General features: G+C 41.2%; 2 long non-coding RNA genes across 2 annotated transcripts; one reads left to right on the top strand and one right to left on the bottom strand.

Annotated features, from left to right (window-relative positions):
• Window positions 1-3,870: 3,870 nt before the first annotated feature.
• On the top strand, window positions 3,871-8,567 carry LOC113028868 (uncharacterized). The gene is made up of 3 exons (XR_003273287.1): window positions 3,871-3,934; window positions 7,405-8,060; window positions 8,158-8,567. It is a non-coding gene; the product is annotated as an uncharacterized LOC113028868 (long non-coding RNA).
• Window positions 4,651-5,203, bottom strand: LOC113028874 (uncharacterized). The gene is made up of 3 exons (XR_003273288.1): window positions 5,055-5,203; window positions 4,843-4,960; window positions 4,651-4,753 (listed from the first exon to the last, which is right to left on the bottom strand). It is a non-coding gene; the product is annotated as an uncharacterized LOC113028874 (long non-coding RNA).
• Window positions 8,568-10,255: the final 1,688 nt, after the last annotated feature.

The following is a 10,255-nucleotide window of genomic DNA, read 5'->3' as shown; positions in this document are numbered from 1 at the left end:
CATTAGCTTCAACAACAGTGGTTGCTAGTTTTCCTGGGGCCCAAACCATCAAATACCACCAATAAAAATGTTACACAATGAGTTGGATGCAAATTGTCCACATAAATTGGCTCTTACATCCACAATGAGGTTTTACAATTCTGAAAATGTAAACATATGTTTTGGATACTTACCAAAACAATATATTTCCCCTTGTGGGACTAATAAAGGTATCTTATCTTTTCTTATAAAAGTGGCCACTTTCATGAGTAAATCATATAAGCCTTATACGATTCACTATATGAAGTAGGCCACGTCTGATGCAAGTCTTTTATAAGTTTTTTCTATTTCTTTGCCATATGGGGCAGGCAGCAGTCATCAGTTCTTTTATGTGCTGCTTTATTCCTCTGTCTGTGAAATCCTTTGTCGAACTCTAAGACTACATCCACACTAGCCCGGATAGATTTGAAAATGGCATTTTCATCTGAAAACACTCCAAGTACACACTAGCGTTTTCAGTCGTTTTCACAGAGTTGTGCATCCACATTGAAACGGCCGAAAATGCTTACGTCCCAGTACTGCGCGTGTGTGAAACGCAAGAAGATTCGACCTGCCTCATTTCTGTCTGCCGCTCATTTACTTTCCGGCTCTTTGAAACGTCGCAGCAAAATGTTGAGGAAAAGCGTGGAATGGACTAACAATGGGGTGGAGTTGTTGCTGCGAGTAACACAAAAGTACGAAGTTGCAAAAGCGAGTGAGAATTAAATAAGAAGAAAAGCTATCTGGAGCATGTACGGACTGGTATTAATCTTTAATAGGGCTGCCAAAATAGAGAGCAAACAAAACATAGGCTGCCGGGGGATTCCCATGATGCATTGAGTTTTTCCTTTCCAGTCACCTTTCTCACTCACTATGTATTAACAGACCTCTCTGCATTGAATCATATCTGTTATTAATCTCTGTCTCTCTTCCACAGCATGTCTTTTATCCTGTCTTCCTTCTCTCACCCCAACCAGTCGCAGCAGATGGCCCCGCCCCTCCCTGAGCCTGGTTCTGCCGGAGGTTTCTTCCTGTTAAAAGGGAGTTTTTCCTTCCCACTGTTGCCAAAGTGCTTGCTCATAGGGGGTCATATGATTGTTGGGTTTTTCTCTGTATCTATGAAGCGCCTTGAGGCGACTTATGTTGTGATTTGGCGCTATATAAATAAAATTGAATTGAATTGAATTGAAACAAAACAACTGTATAATGCCCTAAGCCAGGGGTCAGCAACCTTTCACATCCAAAGAGCCATTTGGACCCAGTTATAATTGTATTAATTAGTATATAATTGTATTTATATATTTCAATATCACAATAATCTTCCAATTTAGAAATACAAGTTAAAAAAGAACTAACATAAATAAATTACACTTTAGCTAAATACTTCTAATTTATTTTCCCAAACCATGCCGAGCCACACTATAAGGACTAAAGAGCCGCCGACCCCTGCCCTAAGCTATCTTAATTTAATTGGTCACATAACTGCATCATATGACTAACATGCGTCATTGTTTTAGAAAGTCTCTGTTTTAGAAAGTCTCCGTTTTCGCTGTCCACACGCGAAAGGCAAAAGCACTGTTTTGAAATGTATGCGTTTTCAAAACACTTCTAATAATTCTGATTTATTTCATCCTGGCCCATCCCATTAAAGAGTTAGTCCACAAAACTATTAAATACATTTTATGTTGCAAACCTTTTTTTTTTTAAATTTCAAATAAAAATAAAAATGGACTTTCTGAAAAATGTTAAACTAACTGAAACTTTTTATATTAACTTAGGAAAACGAATGAAAATAAAATAAAACAGAGGATGTATCATGACCTTTTGTATCCATTAGCAGAGGAGGAGCCAGACATTTGAAACACCTGGGGCTTAGCCCTAAAGGGTAGTATGCATGTGGGATTTTTTTTTTTTTTTTTTTTGGGGGGGGGGGGGGGGGGGGGGTTAGAAATGACTGAAAGATTAATTGGCTCTGTTTTGACTTTTGTTCAAAAAAGAATGACTTCATATAAGGAAAAATATATATCACATGTGCAGGACACCTTAAACTAGTTTTTTAATTAAGCAGCAAGGCAGAACAAGGTCAGGGCTGTATCAAGACACGAGGACTAAACCCCAATTCAACCAGACCCAGAACTGATCCAGAATTAAAACAGGACTACAACAGTTCAAAATCAGGACTACTTAGGATTTAACCAAGACAGAACCAGAATCAGAACTAGATGATAGTAGCACTAAAAATCATCATAGACCTGCACTACACTTATTTTTTTAATTCTACCAAAGTCCACTATTTAGATTGAGAAAGGTTTATATAATTATTTAGCCTTGTTGTGCAAACAAGCCTGCATAACTTAATAAATATAGAATTTGAAAAATAGCAAACCTAAAAAGAAACACTAGGTACGAGATACATGAGTACCTATGATACGGTGATACTTTTGGTAAGCAACCATTTGACTAACATGTGTGTCTCACCTGCTCTTGTTCCATCTCTGTTCCTCTCTCTCCCTCTTTGTGCTGACAATCATCAAATATACAGTTGAAACCAGATATTTATGTACTCTTCAGATCAAAACACAAACACTTTTTTAATTGTAACATCAAATCAGACTAAATGTTTATTTTTTTAGATTGATAAATATAAAAAACATATTTGTTAACTTTAAGAGTAAAGAGAGAAACTATCTGTATTTCTTAATTGCAAATGGCACCAAATTGTATTCAAACTTGAGCCACATTTATGGAGCTCCACAGTTCTTTTCCTGGTGTTTTGGTTGACATCTCTTGATTTTCCCGTGTCAAAGAAACAGGCTCTGTGTTTTGCCTTATATGCATCCACAGCTGTGCCACCAATTTACTCACATGGACTCTACTAACCTATCAGAAGCTTCTTCAGCTCAGAATGGAATCGTCTGCAGTTTCTTATTAATTAACAAACTTAGTGTATATGTACTCCTAAATTTAATGAAAGTGATAAAAAATAGACAGCTCTGTCTCTCTTTATTCTGACATTTAACTAATTCAAAAGATATTTCAATATTTATCTAAAACAAAAGTTTACTCTAAATTGATGTTGTACAGTAAAAATGTTTTATGTTTATGTTTTATGTAAATATCTGGTTACAAATGTGAATATCCTGCTGTGTACTGAAATCCCTCTTGTTTTGCATAGAAATATACTGAACAGCATACAAAGCATAATATATAAAATAACATTTACCTGAGTTTTTTCTTTGAAAGAAGCCTCTAATGTCCATTCTTATATTTCAGTACATAACTGAAACCGATTTAGTCGGGGAGGGTAAGAACTGAAAATATGAAATAAACACACGTAAGCTAAGACTCTCTAAAAAATAGTATTTGTTCGGCTTTTCATTTCGCCATTTGTTGATTCACTTGAAGAGCAAGTAACGTAATATTGGTCAAGTGATCAGTTTGATATCAATCTTTCATGATGCACCGTCATATTTACATTATTTGTACGGTGCGAATGATTTGCTTTGGTACCTGGTCAAACTTAAGCTCTCCTTAGTATGGCTGGCTCCGTTTCTCCAACAGCGCACTCACAGGCAGCAGCTGCCCCGCCCCCTCGCTCAGTCGCTCAGTGCCTGAGCTCGGATCATACCAATATCAGGGGGGATTCACGCACAGTCGTAAATTCCCACAGTGTGCACTATGTGCTTTGAATATTGTGTGTACTTTTTGTTTTATACAGTTGTCAGCCAGGCATCTAACTATGAAAAAATTACACTCCAAAAGACCCCGGGCTTCTGACAAAACAACCCGGGCTTAAGCCCAGTAAGCTACCCCCACGCTCCGCCCCTGTCCATTAGTTTGGGAGACATTTTATTCCAGCCTGCCTGATGAGGTATTGACAGACGCCTTTATGGCGACTCTGGATGTTTACGAGACTGTGAGTCAGCTTTCAAAAAGTTCTGTTTTTATTGTAATACCTGAACTGTTTTTCTTAAAGCTTGCCTCTAAAATATGCAACATATTGTGACGCTGGAACCCGAATTTGCCAGATTTTGAAGAGGGCAGAGTGTGAAGTCATAAGCTAGCAGTAGCTAGCATGGTTATCAAGGTACCGTATTTTTCGGACCATAAGGCGCACTGTCGATGAACGGGTCTGTTTTCATACATAAGGCGCACCAGATTATAAGGCGCATTAAGTGAAACAAAACAGTCAGATAACTTTACTCAACTCATTCTTTTTGCTTCCTCCACTTCCGTACCATTGATTCATTAATGTTGAATTCTATCACAGCTGCTCTATTCCCATGTTGTCGCAGTATATTAATGATTAACCTCGTATTGTGGATGTATTATCTCAGTTGTTCTCCTGACTGAAGTTTAGTCTGTTTACAGCATCCTGCCATGCGATTGCATTTGTCCCTAACCATCGGGAACTCTCACGTTAACTTTTATCAAGTGGAAAAAGGTTAGCATTCATCCTACAGCTTCACTGTTTATGTTATGCTAATATAGCTGTGTCGCTAGCGATCACGTAGCACATCATTATATACCTGTTAGGTGGGCTGGATTACACAGATGGATTACGTGGCAGAAACACACACGGACGCAGAATAGTTAGTGATGCAAGTTTTTATATACACGAGTAAGGGGGAATATTTACAAGGGAAGGGGCTATATACAGTGATAAATAAAAATGTGCCAGGCGATGAGACGGAGCCGAAGCATGCAGGTAGGCAAGCAGACGCACCGGAGCTACCTGACAACAGGGAACAAAACAGGGCTTATGACATACCGTTGATAGCCGAACGTTAAACACAAGTGGACGGAGAGAGTTGGAGAGCTTACTTGACCACCCAAACCACAGCCGCTGCGGTGAACGCCGCCTGATGGTACGTAGCACTCCGTCGCGGATCCACAATAGTCAACACAAAATCCTAGGTAGGCGGGCAGGCGATGGAACAGGCTAAGACAAAGAAAAGTAGGCAAAACGTGGATCCTTTAAAACATACAGCTCCACAGCGTAAAATCAACAGATGCAGCCTGTGCTGACTAGTTACCACTTGTGACAGCGACAATACTCCGACACCAGACGTCCGTGACTCTGCTCCCTAAGAGCGCTCACTGATGACGTCCGATGCGTCGCAGGTGTGTTGGAATGCCATCAAGCCTCGCCTCGCCTACCTATAACCAAAAAGGAAAACAAAACCCAAACAACAACAATACACCTACCCACCACCTCCTAACAATACCAGCTAGCCCAACTTCAATAACCCTACAAAAGTCACTACTGTTTACTTTTCTGTCTTCATTTATGTTGGAAGTGATAGCAGAGCTGTACATTTTTATTTTTCAGAAATCAGAACATGCTATATCATGTTTAGGTAACTAGTGAAACTAGCGAGCTAACTTCCTGCTAATTTCCTGCTAACTTCTAACTCCATTAAATTTAATAAATTCTCTTTTCATGGATGCCTGGATGTTGAACGTAATTTTTACACCTGGTAAAGCAGCAACGCTGATCATTTTATTAAAGATGAAAGAATTCAGACAGTTTTTAACTCTCAGTGATGCCACAGTGTTCGTTTGACTTTGGGACCTGAAGCAGACAGAGTTTTGGACCCAGATTAAGTTGTACTAAAAAAATTTTGGCAGACTTTTGAGTGCCGTGTACCACATAAAATCAGTTCGAGGTCAGTGTCACTACCCGATCCGTACCGGAAACCCGATCGGTACCCCGCATGCGCAAATCTTACGTCACTTCCTCTCTTTGCGACATTCAATATATTTGAATGATGCGGTTAGCGCCCAGTTAGCTCCTAGCATTTCTCAACAGCTCTGCCTTCTTTTCGACTGCCCGGGACATTTAAACAATGGATAATCCGTATACAAAGAAATTCATGCTTTTCTCCTCAACAGAGAGCGTCCCCCGATTGAGCAACAGCGCCGTAAAATAAGAAGAATGGCGTCTAATTACAGAGTTAATAATGCAGACTTTGTAATATCTCACGTGTAGATTCATCAGCCAGATGAAGTGTTTACTGACAATTGACAGTGATAGCGCACATCATCATCACTATTCCAACAATCCTCTCCTCACAGACAAGCATAAACACACTCGACTATCGCTAAATCAGATTTAACACACGTTTGTAATGACGATAATTCAGTTTATAATAGGGTTTATTCAATTGACAATCTGATAGACTCCATGCGACGATGTGTTGCACTGCATGAGGCAAATAGTGGTCACACCAGATACTGACCGGTTCTGGGTCCCCAGACCCCCAATAGCGCAAAAAACTGCACATTCCAGGGTGGCCTTTTGTTGTGGGCAGTCTGAGGTACACCTGTGCACTACTCATGATGTCAGATCAGCATCCTGATGTGGCACACCTGTGAGGTGGGATGGATTATCTCAATATAGCAGATGTGCCCACTACCACACATTTGGACTGATTTGTGACCACTGTTTGGGAGGGATGGTTATATTATGTATCTGGAATGAATTCTAGGTCTCTACGTCCATCCCATGGGGAATGGGAGCAGTAACAAAGGTGTTGCGTTTATATTTTTGTTGAGTGTAACTACAACGGTGTTTGCTAGTTCACCTTACATGCATTAATTTAATAATGTGGATAGCGTACTCAATGTAAATTACACACAAGCAACATTAAGCTACTCACACAGAGAAGAACGGCTGCTGCTGCCGTCATCATCCGTCATCATTTCTGCTACACTGGCAGGGCTAGGGGCCAGGACTCTACTCTTTGGGTTCTTGGGGGATGTTGTTAACTCGGTGCATTTCTCCGCTTTTAAAAAAAACGCTATGCGTCGCCAGGTTTGTCGTCAGATTCGAGGTGTTACCTCCTTTGCACAGTATCACCTTAAATCACTTGTTGCAGGCTGCTGAGTTTGCATCTTTTTCTGTGAAGTACAGCCAGACTTTTGACCGCTTCGCCTTGGGCACTTTTAATCTGTAGCTCTGCTCTAAAAGAACGTACGTACCTGGGCCTGCCTACTATCCTTGCAAAGGTAAAATGATTGGCTAGAATCCAAGGTATATGACATCTCAGGGGAAAAAAGCACCGTAATAAAGCACCGAAATGTGCGCTGCTTTTCGGTCTGGTTACTACCGTTTATGTCAGAACCGGTGCCATCATGGCAACGGATACTGGTACCCATCCCTAATTAACTGCATTAAAAAGAATCCAACAGCACAAACACAGTCCAAAGGCCAGTTTAGGACGATTAGCTGAGGTGAAGCCTAGCAGACAGCTAGCAGCTACATTCTCTCTTTTATCACAACCTTTCCTGTTCCACAAACCTGTTCTTATCAAGCTCTTCTGTTTGATTTTACCAAAATATTTTTTAGTTTTTAATGAAATATTAACTCTCAATCATTCACAGGACGGGTGATAAGAGGATTTTTAGCTGGGCTTTATTTGCATCCAGAAAACAATGCAGTCCATCCCCAAGAAAAGAAGCAGAGCTGAAGCTCAGCTCCCTAAAACTGGTTCAGACAATCTGAAAGCAGCCACCGATTGGCTGGGACGCCCACACAGAGGCTTCAGCCTACAAACAGCTCACGCTGACCTCGACTGATCCCTGATCTATCTCCAAACCTCTGCTCTCCGCCTCAAACATCCAAACGGAAGACCAAATCCAGACCAACGCCCACACGGCAACGTGAGGCTCAACCGGGCCAAACTCCCACCGCCGCCAGTGTCCTCAGGCCTCGTCCGCTTCCCACGTCCGACCACATCATCTGGGATGAAGCTGGGCTCTCACCGCCGTCGTCTGTTCGGGTCAGACCTCAGACACCCACCATGAGAGGAGGGGGCGCAAATTATCCCTCCAAACGCCGAGGAACAATTGAAATGTGCGCGTCCAAGAAATGAAAAATGATTGGAAAACAAAAAGGACACCTACACTTACAATCGATGGCAGGAAATTATAATGGATAATTGTGCTTTTAAAAAGACATTTGGTGGAGAAAGTTAAAAACAAACTGGTGCAAAAGGAAGCAAAATTTATCTTCCTTCTGTCTCTTCTTTAGATAAATGGTAAAGAGGTAAAATGATTCATCACCACAGTTTACTTAAAATACCCTGACAAACAGTTATTTATGAGCTTCCTGTGCTTTCCGTCCATCTATTTTAGGAGATATTCAGCAGCAGATGAAGAAAGTCTCCGTCAGCGCGTCTCCGGCTTCTACAGCAGGTGGAGGGTTAAAGGTCAACTCGATGCCCGGTTCGCTCAGATCGGGCTTTGTACGCCGTTCTTTCGTGACTGGACGTTCGTCATTGTGTTTGCAGCAGGCATGCCGTTGGCGAGCGGGAGCCGGTCCAGCCATCTTGTGTGGAAAATTTCGGACTGGGCACGAGGCGGCCATCTGCAGCTCCAGGCCTTCAGCAGCCAGCAGCCAAATGCAGAAACACTTCAGCTACTGGAGGCTTCAGAGGAGGGAGGAAGATGGAAATCAGCGGCACGAATGTCCCCGTTACATTTCATTTGGAAGGAAAGCCTCTGACTAGTCATGATTGCACAGTAATCTGGCATTTATTAAAAAGAATAAATACTTTCTCTGTGTAAACTGCACCGTTGTGTTTCACTACATGAGTGCTTTTGCTCCATTAATTCCTTTTCATATAGTGCGAATACCTCTGACTGTGAAGAAATACTGAAATACTTCAGGGAAAAGTGTGGAGTTGCAGTCTGACAGCTTACATGCTGAGTTAACATCTAATTGAGCCGAAGAGCTCGGGGATCATTAGACGTTTATAATTCTGAGAGGAAAGAATAAAATAAAATTACATTTTTTCAGAGTTTTGCACAGATTCTAATTGAGTAAAACAAAAAAGTACCAGCTGGTTTCACCAGTTTCAACGCAGCTTCACGGCACTTTGTGACACAATCACGAGCTTGTTGTTTTGCAGTTTTTCACATTTTGCTGTGAGACCACCACAAAATTTTTAGAATTTTTATAAAATACATAAAATATAAAATATTTTTATTATACTCAGCTTTTTAAATATTACCTTATTTAAATGTTTTTGCTGTTATGGTGTTTTATTGAGAGTTTAGTTTATTGAGGTCTTTACCAGGTCCAGACCAAATCAAATTTATAACTAAAATAAATTTTAATCACAACAGCAGTCGCCTCGAGGCGAGTGTGCTCTGGCTCTAGTCGGCTCAGATCGTGGACACATTTGGGCACAGTTGTCTAATCTGGGCCACTTATGTTACTTCTGGCTCAATTTCAAGAGTGAAAAATGTTGTGGGAGCCAAATGTGGCCCAGAGCTCGGTCTAATATGGGTTATGGGCCTTTTTTGTGGGCCAGATATAATCCGAATACCACCACACACCTGACATCTGCCTCATATAAGGTGGACTTGTGGCTGAGTCAAGAACACCAGACAGAACCAAATGTTCCCCAATGGAAACTGCAAATATGAACCGCATTTGGACAAACCGTTGTTGCCATGTGGGAGAAGTCTCCGGGCCGGATGGACTCACCTGGAAAACATCCAGAAATACTCACATCTAAAAGATGAGGCTGATGCCAAATGTAGGTCAAATGGGGATCTTTCAAAATCTGTTTTTTCTCCAGTGAATTATCAGAAAATCTGCACCAGTGTTGAACTGTTCCTAAATAGGAGGAGAATATTGAAACCATGATATTTCCCATGATGCTGGTACTCACCATTGGTTATAGGACAAAGCTAATGTGTTTTTTAGGTGGCGTCAGGTGGGAACTTTTCTCAGGTCTGACAGGTTTTATGACTCAACAGGTAAAAAGTCACATAATAAAGAAATTCAAACAGTGATGTACTTCCTGTTTGATCAAGAAGTTCATCACTTCAAACAAGGAAGTGGACTTGAGACAGGAGTCTGAAATGACAGACAAACACATCTGTTAATCTCACCACCTGAAAACTTCGACGACTACAGGAAGCCGACTCTAAATAGAGTTTGGTGAAGCCCTCAGTTGGTCGTGGTTTGGGTTGGAGATATTGGCCACTCTGACCACAGTCTCCAACATCTTTCACAGTAACAGCATTTTTCTGTGGAGTTTTATGTTAATCCAACAGCCTGCAATCATATTTATGTACGTCATACTGAACGCTGTTAATCTTCTGTTAGAGAACTTTCTGGATGTCGTCTTCTTCCAGTTGCTCCCTCCAGGGGTCGTCACAGAGGACCATCTGCTCCCATCTCCTATCCCACCATCCTGTTCTTCACACCAACCCTCTACAT

Source organism: Astatotilapia calliptera, chromosome 2 (assembly GCF_900246225.1).
Source record: "Astatotilapia calliptera chromosome 2, fAstCal1.2, whole genome shotgun sequence".
In the NCBI taxonomy this organism is placed as follows: domain Eukaryota; kingdom Metazoa; phylum Chordata; class Actinopteri; order Cichliformes; family Cichlidae; genus Astatotilapia; species Astatotilapia calliptera.
The sequence above is the reverse complement of the archived record's forward strand: the minus strand, read 5'-3'. Positions and strand labels throughout refer to the sequence as shown.